This window comes from Talpa occidentalis, unplaced genomic scaffold (assembly GCF_014898055.3).
Source record: "Talpa occidentalis isolate TD23 unplaced genomic scaffold, MPIMG_talOcc4v2.1 talOcc4.8, whole genome shotgun sequence".
Lineage (NCBI taxonomy): Eukaryota > Metazoa > Chordata > Mammalia > Eulipotyphla > Talpidae > Talpa > Talpa occidentalis.
In genome coordinates this window covers 37,136,121-37,150,854 of record NW_023605194.1, presented here as the reverse complement: position 1 = coordinate 37,150,854, position 14,734 = coordinate 37,136,121, and positions in this window count along the sequence as shown.

The window sequence follows — 14,734 nt, the reverse complement described above, 5'->3', positions numbered from 1 at the left end:
CTGAAAACATCTCCAATCCATATTTTTCTCCTAAGGGAAGGGGAGGGAACAAAAGAGCAGGGAGGATTTTTTTTTTTCTTCTTTTCATTTTAAACAGGAATCTTAAAACTCTTTTCCAGCTTTTCCTTCTAGCTTCACGAAAGAGATGCCTGAGGTTGAATGTGCTTGGCTGACATGAAATAAATTTAACTAAGTGAGGCAACTAGGGGTTTTCATAGCAAAAGCCCACAGCATTATGTAGTTTCAGCCCCCTCCCCGTGCCTCCCCTGACTTCATATCTGCTCATTCTTCTGACTTCGACTCCAGCTACAAGGTTGAGCTTAGGGCCCAGGAGACAAGTCATCAGAGACTTGGTCCCAGCCCTGCCCACCCCTTGCGTAGGCCTGTCACCTCCATGGGGCTCAGTTTCCTCTCTCTCCAGAAGCCCTGGCTATGAGGTTCTCATTCGATAGTGGTTTTTCTCCCTCTCTTATGAGAACAAGTCATTTAAAATGTCTCCCCATCCCTAAACTCAGTACAAGGCTTGCATTGGGGGCCCCCTGTCAGACAGGTATCATAATTACCTGGGGAGGCTCAATACATATGCATTGCAGGACCCCAAAAGCCAGCAGGACTACACAGGAGATTCTGATGAGCAGCCAATTTGAAACCAAAAAGCATAGTGGGATCAGGCTTTGCTATAGGTTGGCCAACTGGCCACTACAGCGAGTCCCATCTCACGGAGCACCCTCTTCCACTCAGGGATGACTGAGTGGAGTCAATCACTGATTTATCCATGAGATTTATTAATTGCTTCCCAGGTTTTGCCACCTGAGCCAGATATTGATGTTAAAGGGTAAAGAAGACATGCAACCCTGAGGGTGCAGAGCAAGGGGCAAGACACTGGCATGGCCAGCCCCTCAAATGCCACATGCCAAGTGCTGGAGGAGGCGGGGCAAGGTGTGGGCACAGAGGAAGGATTTCTGATTGAGTTCAGACAAGTGGACTTGGAGTCATTTGATCTGAGGCTTCAAGGAAGTTCTGTGAGCTTCCAGATGGAGAAGGAGCACCTAGGGGTGCCAGCAGGGATGAAGGATCAGAAAGCAAAGGAAGGCTCACCCTGCCGTGCTAAGGGTGGGCCGCTGCTCTGTAGGCCATGGGGAGCCCCAGTAGAGAGGAGCTTCATGGGCTTTCACTAGAAAGGCACTCAGCAGCGTGGTGTTGGCCCAGACACTAACCTCTGAAGGCTCGCTCTCTTCATGTACAGAATGGGGATAAAAGAGCATGCAGCCCTGGGCGATCAGGTAAAGAGCCCATGGTCAAGTGGATATACATGTGCCTGGCAGAATTTCCATTCTGCAGTCCTTTGTTTGGGAACATGGTATTAAATCTAAGTGTGCTAACCAACTGCCCTCCCCAGAGCTCACCAAGCATGTGTGTGCGCATGCATACATGCACACACTCTCACACACACGCATACACAAACACGCCTTCATGGCCAGCTCCAGCTCCAGCAGGCCCACTCCCACAATGATTTTCCTCTGCAAACATTCCCAGCTCACAGACCTGTCTCACTGCTGTTCCCCCTACTCTGGACCTACCACACCCTTCCTCCCTGGCTGTCCTATTGGAAACTCTTGCTCGGCCTGGGGTAGTCGCCACATGAGCGTATGGGTTTAAATAAGCAGCCAGTGTTGTTTGTGGTTTCATAATTGAGTTTCCTCGGGAATGAAGAGAAGTAGGAGCTGAGGGTGAGAGAGGGTGGGGGCAGGGACAGACAGAGAGAAGGCTGGGGGTGGGGGGAGAAGGGTCCTGGTGACCAGCCAGTTCGGGGGTGTGCCCCCAGGCCTCTGTTGAAACCGTGTACAGGAAATGAGGAGGGGTGCAGGATTCTTTGAACCAAGAAAGAATATTTCCAAGGCTGCCAAGTCACCCTGCAGGTGGGAGAGAGGTAGGACCCAGCCAGCCCCTTCAGCACCTCCCTTTCCTCCCCTAACACAGAGGCCCAGGAGCCAGGCCTTCTCATTCTGGTGTGGCCCCCAACACCCTGTGGGGAGGAGTCTTGGCTGCCCTGAACCAGGCCCTGCTGGTAGCAAACCTCCCCCTGCAGGCCACTCTCTTCACCCCACGTGGCCCTGTCAGCTCACCCTCTTCCAGAAGGCTACAAGCAACACTCTATTAAGTATGACAGAACTTTCCTGACATTGGGGAGCAATGGGAGGTGATTACACACAGAGTAGGCGAAACAAGTTAAAATGTATGATCTGACAGGTAACAGGTGACAGGCCCCAGCTCCTCCCTCGGGTCCAGCCTGTGGTGGTGGTGGTGGTGGTGGTGGGTGGGGGGTCTTCTCCTCCAACCCTCTGGTTCCCTTCACCCTCCTTTTTCTCTGAATCCCTGCATCTTCAATTCTGCTTTCTTCTTGAGCTCCCAGGGAAGAAACTGGGAGCTACAGAGGAGTAAAAATGGGAGAGATGGAGAGGAGAGGAGGGAGAGGAGGAGAGGGGAGGGGGACAGAGGAGAAGGAATGGAGAGAGGGAGTGATGGAGAGGGGCAGGCTGGACAGAGAGAGGGAAGGAGAGGGGAGAGGGAACAGAAAACAAGGACAGAGGGAAGGGTGGAGGGAGAGAAAGGGAGAATATTCTGGAAACCCATTCTCTGTGTGTTGCGTTTCACCAAACCTTTCCCCACAAACATGGGAACTAAATATCATCTCTGGTTCACAGGTGAGAAGCTGGAGGCTCAGAGAGGCAAAGGAAATTGCCCGAAGTTCCAGATTTCTGTGGAGGCTGAGTCAGCTCTCTTTCCACTCACTTGCCGCCTCCTTCATCCAACAGATATTCAGTGCCCTGCTCACAATCAAGGGTTCCTGGACCCCTGCCCTGAGTCACCTCACAGCCCAGTGGGAAAGGCCGGGAGTGGGGAGCCTCTGAAGGTGGCCAGCAGCAGCCTGGGCCTGTCTTTACCTTTCCAGCTGGCTCTGGCTGGCAGTGACATCGTGCGGAGCAGCGAGCCATGGGCACAGTAAGCCGGGGAGTTTAACAAATGTTTATAAAGCCTTTTCATATGCAGTTAATGATCCTTATTAGGACCTGAAAAAGCAGTCACTCATGCCATGTCCCAGCTTTAAGGAGCATTTTATTATTACAGGCCACTCCACAAATTAATGAGAGAAGCTGTGGCCCATTTGTCAGCAGGGCCAATGCCCAGGGTGCTGGCAGAGAGGCCTTTGTCCTGGTTCTGACTGAGCCAGATCCCCTACTCCACCTGCCCTCCCCGTTGCCCCCAGACACCCACCATGCTCGAGCTGCCAGCCCACCAGCTGCTGCCTCTGAAAGGGTCCACCTTGGGGCTGCCTCAGAGCCAGATCCCTGTGCCTCAGGCTGGGCCAGAGCAAGCCCCAGCTGTCTCTTCCCCGAGGCTCTGGGGTGAGGTACCTCCACATCCTGGGGAGGGCAGAGGACATGAGAAACACAGGTGTCTAGGTCCAGCCCAAAATCTGAATTCTTAATCAGGTGCCCAGCTGGTCTGAAGACCAATTTTGGGGACCCACCAGGGCCAGAGACATGAGCTACAGATGCCTGCCTGTCAATCTGATCCACCCCTGGCTCTGTGAACTTGAACAGATCTCCTCAGTTTTCCTAGGTCCCATCTGTAAAATGGGGCTGTCATATCTACCTCCCAATGGCCATCTGGACCTAGAATGTACAGGAACCCCGATTTCCTTTCCCAGGGCAGGACTCAGGCCCCTACCTTAAATTCGTTTAAAAGCAATTGGGGGCCCTCCCCAGTGGCGCAGTGGGTCGAGTGCAGTGCTGTGAAGCTGTCCACAACCTCTGCAGTAGAGGTTTGATCCTGGCGGGTGAGAATCCCACATGGCGCAGCAGACCACTCCTGTCACGCCCGCTGCTCCCCTCAGGGGTGTCTTTGGTCCTTCTGCCTATTCTGCTTGCCACTCTGTCTCTGGTGAATCCTCTCACCCTCCCACACTATTGGCCTATACCTCAGCTCTTGTATAAAAATAAAATAAATTTTAAAAATAAAATAAAAAAATAAAAGCAATTGGATCCTATCACTTCTCTATTTAAAACCCTCCTAAGTCTCCTTGTCTGGTTAGAATCAAACACAAACCTCTTACCTGCTCCTACATGATCTGCCTGTGTTCCTACCACACTCTGGCCCCCAGACACATGGGCCTTTCTCCTTCCCTTGAACAGGCTGAGTTCTCTCTTTTCTGTGTGCTCTCCCCCAGTCTTCCCATGACTGCCCCTTTCCTCTCCCTCAGATCTCAAGTTAAAGTGCCCCCTTCTAAGAGGCCATCCCTGCCATCCCAATAAGTACCTTATCTGTGATTCAAAATCCCACCAGACCCTTTAAGGACTCTGAGTAGGGAATGCTCACCACCTTAACTGTTTGCTTTGTTATCTCTCACTCCCACCCCCAGGCTGAGGGCATGACCCCCCGCTGTGCCCCAGCCTGGGCAGAGCTGGGCACAAAGTAGGTGCTCAGGAAATATTTGCAGACTAGAGGAGTGAAGCAATGAATGGCTAGGTGAGATAGAGCTTTGAAAGGTCCACAGTGGACCCAACAGTTTACCTGAATGGAGGACCCAAGACCTAAAGTGAAGAAACGGTTCTAAATGGAGGCATCACCCAAGCAAGCTATCAAGAGCAAATGGTTTCATACCATCAAGTTCCAGCTGTGCTATTTCCTCTGCCGTGAATGTCTTACTCCCTCTTAATCTGACTGCACAATGTCTACTTGTCTTTCGACACTTAACTCCTATTACCTTGTGACAAGCCTTCCCTGACTCAGCCTCAGCCCATAGAATCTCTCATCCCTCCTTTGCCTGTTCCGTAGACCCCCTCCCATCTTTGGCCTGACTCTTGATCCGTGCTGTCTTGTAGTCTGTGTCACCTCAGAGGCTGAGCCACCTCTGGCATCCACCCCCAGAGCACAGTACTTGGAGCAGTGCTGGCATTCAGAGAAGGTTTCCCCATTACCATACCTTCAGTGCTGGCATTCAGAGAAGGTTTCCCCATTACCATACCTTCAGTCAACAAGACTGCCCGGCTCTGGGAAAGTGGTGATGTGAAGAAGAGCTCTCTGCCCTCAGGAGCTCACCTGCAACCCAAACGGAGAGACAGAGCTGATCACATGACAAGCCAGTTGCTTTAATTGAGGGACACAGAAAAAGTACTATGGGATCATCAGAATAAGAAAAAAATAATCAAGTCATAAAATGACAAGCAGCAGGACATCATTTATATTCACCTTTTAAACCTGAAAACCACACTATGTGTCCCTTATAAACACATAACTACATGGTTAAAATAAAAACAAAAATGTAAGAATAAGGAACACCATCGGTGGGGAGGGAAGAAGAGGGACAAAATTGTGGAGGTCCACATAGGGGGCCTCAATCATATCTACAGAGTTTTGACTCTTAAAAAGAAAAATCTGAAATAAATATGGCATAATATTGAGATAAGATAAAGAAAAGATAACGTTGGGTGGGTGGCCCATGGTTGTTATAACAAGCTAGTAGAGTCTAAGTGTTTGAATATTATAAGACCACTTTATATGAAATGCAATGTGATTTTTAAAAGGCTTCTAATCTCTTGAATGAGTGCCAGCTGGGTGGGTGGACGGATGGATGGATACATGCATGCATGGACACATGGATACATGGGTGGGGGAGGAGGGAGGGAGGGAGGAAGGGAGAAAGGGAGGAAGGGAGAAAGGGAGGAAGGAAGGAAGGAAGGAAGGAAGGAAGGAAGGAAGGAAGGAAGGAAGGAAGGAAGGAAGGAAGGAAGGAAGGAAGGAAGGAAGGAAGGAAGGAAGGAAGGAAGGAAGGAAGGAAGGAAGGAAGGAAGGAGAAAGAGAGGAAAGATAGTGGGTAGCTGGACAGAGAAATCAATCACGGGGTGAAATGAGTAGACGGGGTCAGATGCATGAACGGCATAAGTCAGACTAGAGATTCTCAAAGTTTGCCTAATCATTCCACATGTATTGATTGCTTGACCACATGTCAAGCCCTATGTTAGCCCCATCATGCTAGGCCATGCGTACAGAGTTCTGACAAGTCCTCTCCCTCCAGGAGTTCAAAGCGGGACCGAGATTCAGTCCCAGTGGGGAGATGGCAAGTGGCCGTGTGGCTCTAGGTGTGTGTTCCCGATGCTCAGAGGGCCAGAGTGAAAGGAGGGACACATTCCCACAGGGGCTTCTCCACGGGGGACGCAGGATGCTTGCAGTGTTTTTGACGTTTTCCTGGAGCAGAAAGGGAGGCTGGCAATCCAGGCAGAGCTACTTGAAGCAGGTGGGGAGGAGTGGAATCATGGAACGGCTACTGGGGGAAGGGGAGAGGCTACTACGAAGGAAACATGGTAGAAGGGGGCAGAAAGATAGAGCTGACAAGGGGAATTGAGGCTGCTGCGAAGTGCCCGGATTAGTAGCGTAGGACTTATAGGCCAGAGAGTCCCAGATCTGTCCAATTTTCAGAATCATTTGATTGGACTGGAAAGACATTAAGCCCAGGTATTGGTATGGGTCAAAAACTTGCCTCGCCATCAGCCAAATCCCCCCATTCTGGTTCATAGAGACCAGTGGTAACTGGCTCAGCTGTGGCCTGGTCCTTAGGGGCAGAATGATAGAGATGGGGAGAGCCCCTTCCGTGGTCCCACACGTGTTTACTTTGTATTGGGCTGGACCGTCCCGGTGCATGGGTGTGAGGGCCAGGCCAGGGGAGAAGGCGGGAGCCCACGTGATGTCTGCCCATTGATCCTGATGTAGCACATTTTTATCTCACCAAACAGTTCTCCAACAAGGATCTTTACTTCTCGGCACCGTCTCCCAGCTAACTAGGAGAGCATTTTTCTAATTACATTTCCCTTGAAATACACCCGGGCTTGAGTTAACACTTCTTCAGCCTGCCAAAACCTAAGTCATTTTAAAATTAGTTCTGGAGGTTTTGCAAAAGCCCCACCGGGATGCAGTGTTCCTTTCCCACCAAGTTGTGTGTTGAAAACTCTCCCCAGACGCCAGCAGTGATTTTCCTTGGAGACTGTGGAGAGCGCCCAGGGAAAGGCCCACATCCTGGCCGGCTGGGCCCTCCTCTCACTCAAAGCTGTCGAGCAGCCCTCGCAAGGCTGCAGGATCGATAGAATCATAAACGCATTTTGCCCTAAGCAGTCTCTCTGATACTTTTTAAAACCATACGGATGGCAGGGAAATGTGATCCATATGGTTTTGAATCATTAACACTTAAATCATCAAAATAGAGATTTTTTTTGTTCTGGAGAAATTTCATAGCCAAGGCGCCTTTAGCGTCTCTTTAATAAACTGTTTAAAATTCTGTTGTTCCCCCTAAAACATGCAAGCACATGTCCACATATGCAGCACATGTATGCACACCCCACTAATTGAGAGAACATCATTGGGAAATACAACCCATCTGGCACCATCTCTCCCCAAGACAGGGTGGGTTAAAGGACGCTAGACGTGCCTTGTCAGTACTGGTGATCCATGAAATCTACTTAGTTGAATGATTCAGGTTGAAATATTTTGTACTGCTTTGGAGCTCATCTGGACAAGTGTCTTAATGGTATAGGCAAGAAAGCTGAGGTCCTAAGAAAATTCAGGCACTTGAAGAGTTAGTACTCACAGGGGAGTATTTCAGGGCAAGGAACCCATAAGAGCAAAGCATCTACTGTTTTTGCCCTATGTGACTAAATGGTAGGGTGTGAGGTAGGGATGCAGGCATGAGATTGGGGTTGGAGACTGATGATGGTACTTTCCATGGCTCCTCATGTCTAAATACATTAGTCTCCAGTTCTAGCTTGAATGCCCAGGTTGTGGGAGAAGGGACAATATTCTCCATAAACACAGGTCACAACCTATCTCATAAAGGCATAGAAGGGATGGCTTGGAAAGCTAGGGTGATCAGTTCACAGATTTTTGCAGAAGCTCTTGGGAGAAATGATGGTAGCATGGCTTGACTGTGGAAAAGAGGGAACAAACATGAAAAATATTTTGGAGAAGAATTAGACAGAATTTGAGACCTAATGTCTACAGGCAGTGAGTCTATCAGTTTCCTGTGGCTGCTAAAACAAATTGTCACCAGTTAAATTGCTTAAAACACACAAATTTATTATCTTACAATGTTAGAGGTCCAAATGAGTCTTACTGAGCTAAAATCAAGGTGACAGCAGGTCCCATCCCACTAGAGCGTCCAGAGGAGAAGCCATTCCTGGTCCCTTCCAGTTCCTGGTGACTGCTGGCAACCCTTGGCCTGTGGCCACGTCACTCCAACTCTTGCTCCCTTTGTACCATTGCCTGCTACTCACTCTGACCCTCCTGCTGCCCCTTGTGATTACACCAGATTCTACTGGATAATCCAGGATAATCTCCCATCTCAAAATCCTAAACTTAATCACATCTGCAAAGGGATTAGGATGTCAATATCTTGAGCTGGAGTGGGGGAGCAGCATTGTTCAGCCCACCACAAGAATGAAGCCCAGATTTCTAGCTCTGGCAACCAAGCGGTGCTTTCAACCAAGAATGGAGGCGGATGGTGGAGAGGATGATGCACTTATTGTAGGAGATGCTGATTCTAGTTAAAAACTTGGAAGACACCCAAAGTCCTGATAAGCAATGGTCCGTGTGGATTCAGAGCAGAGGACAGACAAGTTATCCAGAGTATGGCTGTCAAGTCCTCCACAAAGAAGATGTAGCTGTATTCATAGAAATAAATGAAACTTTCCTTATTTCATGGTCATTCCTAAGCAAAAAGAGCCAAGGGCAGGGGAGCAGTCAGGGGGGACCCAGTTTTGGACATCAGAGAGAGGAGGAAGCATTGATGGAGGCTGAGGAGGGTCAGACAGTTGATCCAAGAAAGGGAAGAGAAATAAATGAGAAAAGGGAGGGAGTCATAGTGTCAGATCCAGAACAGAGATAGAGTGGGATCAGACTGAAGTGTGACAGCTCATTGGGGACCCCCATAGCCATTGGAGCAGAGTGGAAACAAAAGTTTGGAAGACGACTTGCCACATTTTCTCAGAGAAGTGGAAATAGCGACAAACATAGGAACTGAACCAGCATGTGTGTAGAGAGCAGAGCCCCCGAGCTGGGGCAAGGTGGGTGCTGGAAAAGAGGCAGAGGCAAATTGCTGGGCCAGTCTCAGCGGGGTGGGGACAGTACAGGAAGAAGGCAAAGGGGGGGGCGCTGATTTCTCCTCTTGTCAAGCTGAGAGAGAAGGTGACAGACAAGGTGGGCACCGGTGACGAACACTTGGACAATGGAAAAAGAACATGTCAATGTTGTACAGAGACTGGGGAAAGGTCATCCAATAAGAACAGCATAGGGAGAGGCTAGAAGTGTTTGTGGGGGTGTTGGGAAGAAAAAAAGTCCCCAGCATGATTTCCCAGGCTTCTAGACCTCTCTCCCTTGTGGGAGAGGGGGGCGTTCTCACACCTTCGCACCTTCTAAGATGTCAGGCTGAGAAAATGGAGCTTCCACCACCAGCCTTGAAGGCCTAGCTTCCTTTGCCTTCTTTCCTTGTTGTTCCAGTGACAGTGACCTCAGGTGAAGGTGGCTATTGATTAGACCTGAGGGGAGAAGAAGGGTCAGGAGGCTGAAAGTAGACCGCAGTGGCTGTGAAAAGCCCCTCCTCAGCCCCCACCAGGAACCTCAGCCTCTTGCCCACATTTCCCAAACCAGATCTCGGCACTCTGCCTGACCTTGGCCAACTTGCTCCCTGTCTCTGGGCCTCCTGATGAAATGAGAGACTTGGAGGCAGTGACCGCCAAGGGCCTTTCAGCCCTCATGGCCTCTGAAGCAGAGCCTTGGATGTAGAAGGGCTGTCTGCATTGCCGCAGGGAGCCCCAGCCTCTTTGGAGACAGGCCCAGGCCTCTGTCATTGCGTAAACATGATGCAGGCCTGTTTGGTGCCGCATAGCTGTGGTTTTCTGTTTTCCCCAGCAGTAGCTACAAGGCCAGGGCTGCAGTTGAGACAACCCAGCAGGGAGGGAGAGGGTGGGGTAGAGGGCAGGAGAGAGTGTCTCTCTGTGCTGCCTCTTCTGCCTGGCTCTGAGAGTTTGCAAAAGGGAAAGCAGCCCACATGCCTGTTAGATCCAACCTCCACCTCACTTCACCAGCCCCCCACCCTAACTGTGGATACCATTTCTAACAGAAAACACACCGTCCAGGTTGTCCTGCCTCTTCTTTGGGGCAGACACTTCACATAGCCCTGGTGAACCTGGTCTTGGAGAGGCCTTGGAGCAAAGGAGCAAATCCCAAGGGTTGAGAGGAAGGTAAACATGGAAGCTCCCAGCAGAAGCAACAGACCCTACCATGGCAACCTGACCTCCATGAGCACTCCAGCCCACCCAGGCCCTCACCAGTCCTGGAGAGGAGGAACAATGTGTCCAGATAACTCAGTACCTGTTTAGTTAAGCAGAATCCAATCTGGAAAGAACACAACATCATCCACATAGAAAGACATGGCCATGGAGGGAATGGCAGATATAGCTGGTGTCCTGCTGAGATCCCCTGGTCCTGCTGTGGGGATTCATCCCCCAGCCACTGAGGGCTCGGTGACTAGCAACACAGAGCTCACCCTATTCCACTGAACTGCCCTTGGCTGATGGGCACTGCACCAGATGCCAGGAAATGTGTCCCTCCTTCTGAGCAGCAGCCTTCCACCTATGACTTACAGATGTTGGAGCTTAAATCTCAGTCCCCTTGCTTCAAGTTGGGACAAATCTTTGATGTTGTTCATACTCCAGAACTCCCCAGGGCATCAGGCTAAAAGAAGGTCACTTCTCGGCTTAGCTCCTTCCCTGCCCCCTCCTCCTTCCCTCCCTGCCTTACTGTTTCTCCTGAGAAGTCCCCTCAACACACCACCAGTCCAGGAATACTCGTTTCAGCCTCCGTGGCTAGTAAACCTGGCCTGAGACAAGACTCAGGGCAAGGCCTCCAGATAAGACCCAGCGTGAGGAGCAGCCTTTCCCAGCGAAAGCCAAGGAAGTCATCTGGATCCTCGCCAGGCAGCGGAAAGAGCAGAGGGCATTTGGAAGCTGGCATCCTTCAGGGTCAGAGTTTATGGATGCGGCTTCACACACCCAGAAGGGCTGACGAGCTGGCGGAGTGCAGGCTCCAGGGTCCCACAGCGGCCGCTGAGGCTAGAGCTTAGTTCAGGCTGAGAAGCCTCAGAGGCTACCTGCAGCTGCAGCAACAAAGACCCGCCAGGCCTCAAGCTTTGCTGACTGGTCAGGCCTGGTCGTTGTGGGACCGTAAGATAGGGACCTGCAGATCACCCAGACTAGTGCATCACAGGGCAGAGATACAGGATCTGAACCCCTCTTGGCCAGGGGCTTCACCAAGACCATAAAGCCCTTACTTAGTAGCCCAGGAGCTACCAAACTATATGAATATTTATGAGGAAAGGAAAGAGCGTTATGGTAGTAACTGTAACATATAACTGTACCAAGTGCAGTTCTGGGCCAGAGCCACTGCTAGCTCCTGGCAGAGAATTCTTTAATTTGGCCCTCCCACCATTCCAGGGGGAGGCATTACAATCTCCACTTTAGATTAAATGGTGGACATGCCCACTACATAGCATATGCAGCCGGGAAAATATATGTCTCCACCACCTACAGCCCCACATGGCACAGTCAATTAGCTGTTGAAGAATGAAGGTGGATCCCTTGTAGCTCTGGCTCCCCCTCCCCTGGCACTCCCACAGTTACTCCCCACCCCTGCCACCCACCCCAGTCTCCCAGAGAGGGTCAAGAAGCCACCCTGCATGCAGCCACCTCTTTCCCAGCTCCCCAAATTTCCAAAGCTGCAGCCTCTCCCATCTCCCAGGAGGGGGCTAAGCCATGTTCTAGATCCATGTCTGGGAACAGATGTGCCAGAAATCAAGGCTGCTGATCTGCTTCCCAACTTCCATTTATGCCAGGAGAAAGAGACTGCCCTCGGTAGCGACCTCTGGCCTCCCTCTCGAGGTCAGTAGCAGGGGTGCTGGACTTCTAGGACGCAGGTTTCCCTAAGGGCCCAGAACTCTTAGATAACTCCCAAAGTTGCCCCTAACCTGCAACCCCAGGCTGAGAGTTAAGCTCCACTCTGAAGTCTTCTGGGAGAGAAGGCTGGTCTCTGTGAAGCTTCTGGGACACATGTCTTCAATCCAAGCCTTCAGCACTCAGATTTCTGAAATTGATGTCCACAGAGCTGAGTTCACATGGTTCCTATCTCTGGGGGAAGCAAGCCCCACATGCCTGCCCCTCCACCACAACCTATGCCACCTGCCAAAGACAAATCCTCCTCGGGACCCTCTGTGAAATGGGGATGAGAGGGATGAGTAGGCTTGGGAGGGAGGGGTGTCAGCATTGTAGGTTAAGCTGTGTAACAAACAAGTCCCCGAACCTCGGTGACTTCACGACTTCACAGGACAACTTTATCCTCGCTTACATAAAGGGTTGAGTCACACAAGCATCTGTCCTTCATCTTGGGGCTTTGATCCCTCAAGGCCACTGCAGAAGATGCTGCACCAAGGTGGCAGAGACATATGCCAACTGCCTCAGCCTTGGGGGCATATTCAGGTTCTGGGCCTGAAGCTTATAATTCGAGGGCAAACTTACACATATAGAAGGCCCACAGCTGCTCCAACATTACTGGGTACAGACGTTACCAAAACACACCCATAGTCCCCCAGAGAGAGGAGCCAGGCAAGTAAGAGCCCTGCAGTCCATACTCCTCAGCTACAGGACGAATCAGCACCTGCCCCACCTGGAAGAGACACATCTCTGTCCTGGCTGTCCAGTGCCTGGTCTCAGCACAGAAGCGCCTGGCCCTTTATGAGCACTAACAGCCTACTGGTCCTGGCAGCAGGATGACAGAGGGTCAGAGAGTTCCCGAATGATCCTAAGAATAGTGTGAGGAAGGGTGGTGCAAGGGATGTCTGCCAGGTGGGTTCTAGTCAGAAAGTTGTCCTTTCTCAACAGTGGAAACCTGAGTGACTCATTTCACCTCTGTAGCCTCACTGGCCCCCTTATCCAGGTATGTAAACTGATCCTCACCCCCCAACTTAGTTTTCAAGAGAAAACATGATCAAGAGTCTAAAAATGCCTTGCAAATAGCTGCATGCTATGCAGATGCTCTTCTTTTTAGCAGGCCACACTGTCATTCTTGCAGACAGTCACCTGAAATCTGGCAGTGCCTTGTCCCAAAAGCTCTGCCCATGACCCTTGGACTGCCTCAGTTGTGAAGGCAAAGGTTAAGCTCCTAGGTCCCTTCTGCCTTACTCCACGTGCATCACTAGCCCTGGGGAGACAGGCCAGGGCAGGCAGAGCATACTCAGTCAGCATGAACTTGATGGGTTGTCCGGGAGGATTCTAGAATATTCAACCTCAAATAGCCCTCTTGAGGTTAGCGTATCCATTTGTGGTTAATGGAAATGCTCTACTCCTCAATGGGTCCCCAGCTAACCTTGGCAGGACAGTGAGAAAGTGGCAGCTCAGCTATTATAGGCAGCACCCCTCACCCCACTACACCCCAATAGAGCTGTTTTTAGATCTTTATAACTCCGTCCACCCCTCTCAGCCCCCCTCACTCTGGAATGTCATACCACATCATAATAAACACATCAGAATGCGTCTACATCCCACTTCAACTATCATTTACATATAACTTCATAGGAGCTGAGATGAGTTGAATTTAACAAGTTGACATGATGTTACATTATGCACATATTCAATTAAACATCAATTAATTTTGATTTGCAGTCATTTTTTGAAGTTGATCTTTTTTTTTTTTTTTCAGGTATCAAATATTCTTGGAAAGATGTTAATCCATAAACCCTGGGCTTGGGCAGCCCGTGGATTAACGAGCCCAAGTTTACCACCCTCGCTGGTGTGCTCAGGCTTTCCTGTCCTTATGAAGGACTAAGCTGCCAAGTGGCCCGCCCATCTGTGTCAGCCTCAGCACAGGCTTCTCATGCCCCCGAGTTAGGGGCCTTACCTCTGCCCTGCCCAAATGAGGATCTGAACATCCAATGAGGGACTGGATGAAGTGGAGGTGGGGGATGAGGGGTGCCAGATTCTGTGCCTGAAGCAGAGAAGGGAGGAGGAGAGTCGTGAGCTGTAGAGGGGTCTGTCCATGACCACCCTGAGAATCTGTCTTGGCCACAGTCACAGAGTTAGCTGTGACCATGGCCCTGCTTCTTGGTTTCTCATTTACCCATCTGCAAGTGAACAAGCAGCAAGCAAAGGGGACAAGGGACCACTCTATATAATCCCTCCCTTGCTTTCCAGCACTACAGACCTTCGGTTTTATAGTGTGATATTTATTCTAGATATCAAAGTCAACACAGCTGACGGGCTTGCTTTTAACCCCTGGATAGTCATCATTTGTGCAGTGTGTGCTTGTGGCTACAGGCATGGGTTTGTGCACTTGTGCGTGAATGTGTGAATGAGTCCTGGAGAAGTGTGAGTACCTGTGCACACTCGGTGCTGTGTTATGTGTAGAGATGTTGAGTAAATGCACTCATAGGCATCTGTGTCACAGGTGCATGGATGACTCTAGGTGGTGAGTGTGTGGTTGTGTAGCATAATCAGGGTCAAGTGTTGCTCTACCTGCCTGCATCCTAGTTTCCCAGAACTCTTTATTTCATTCTAGAAGGGGTTCCTGCTCCACCCCTCAGCAGGCCTGCCCATTGCTCCCACAGAAAGATTATATACTCCTTGAAAACAAAGATAAA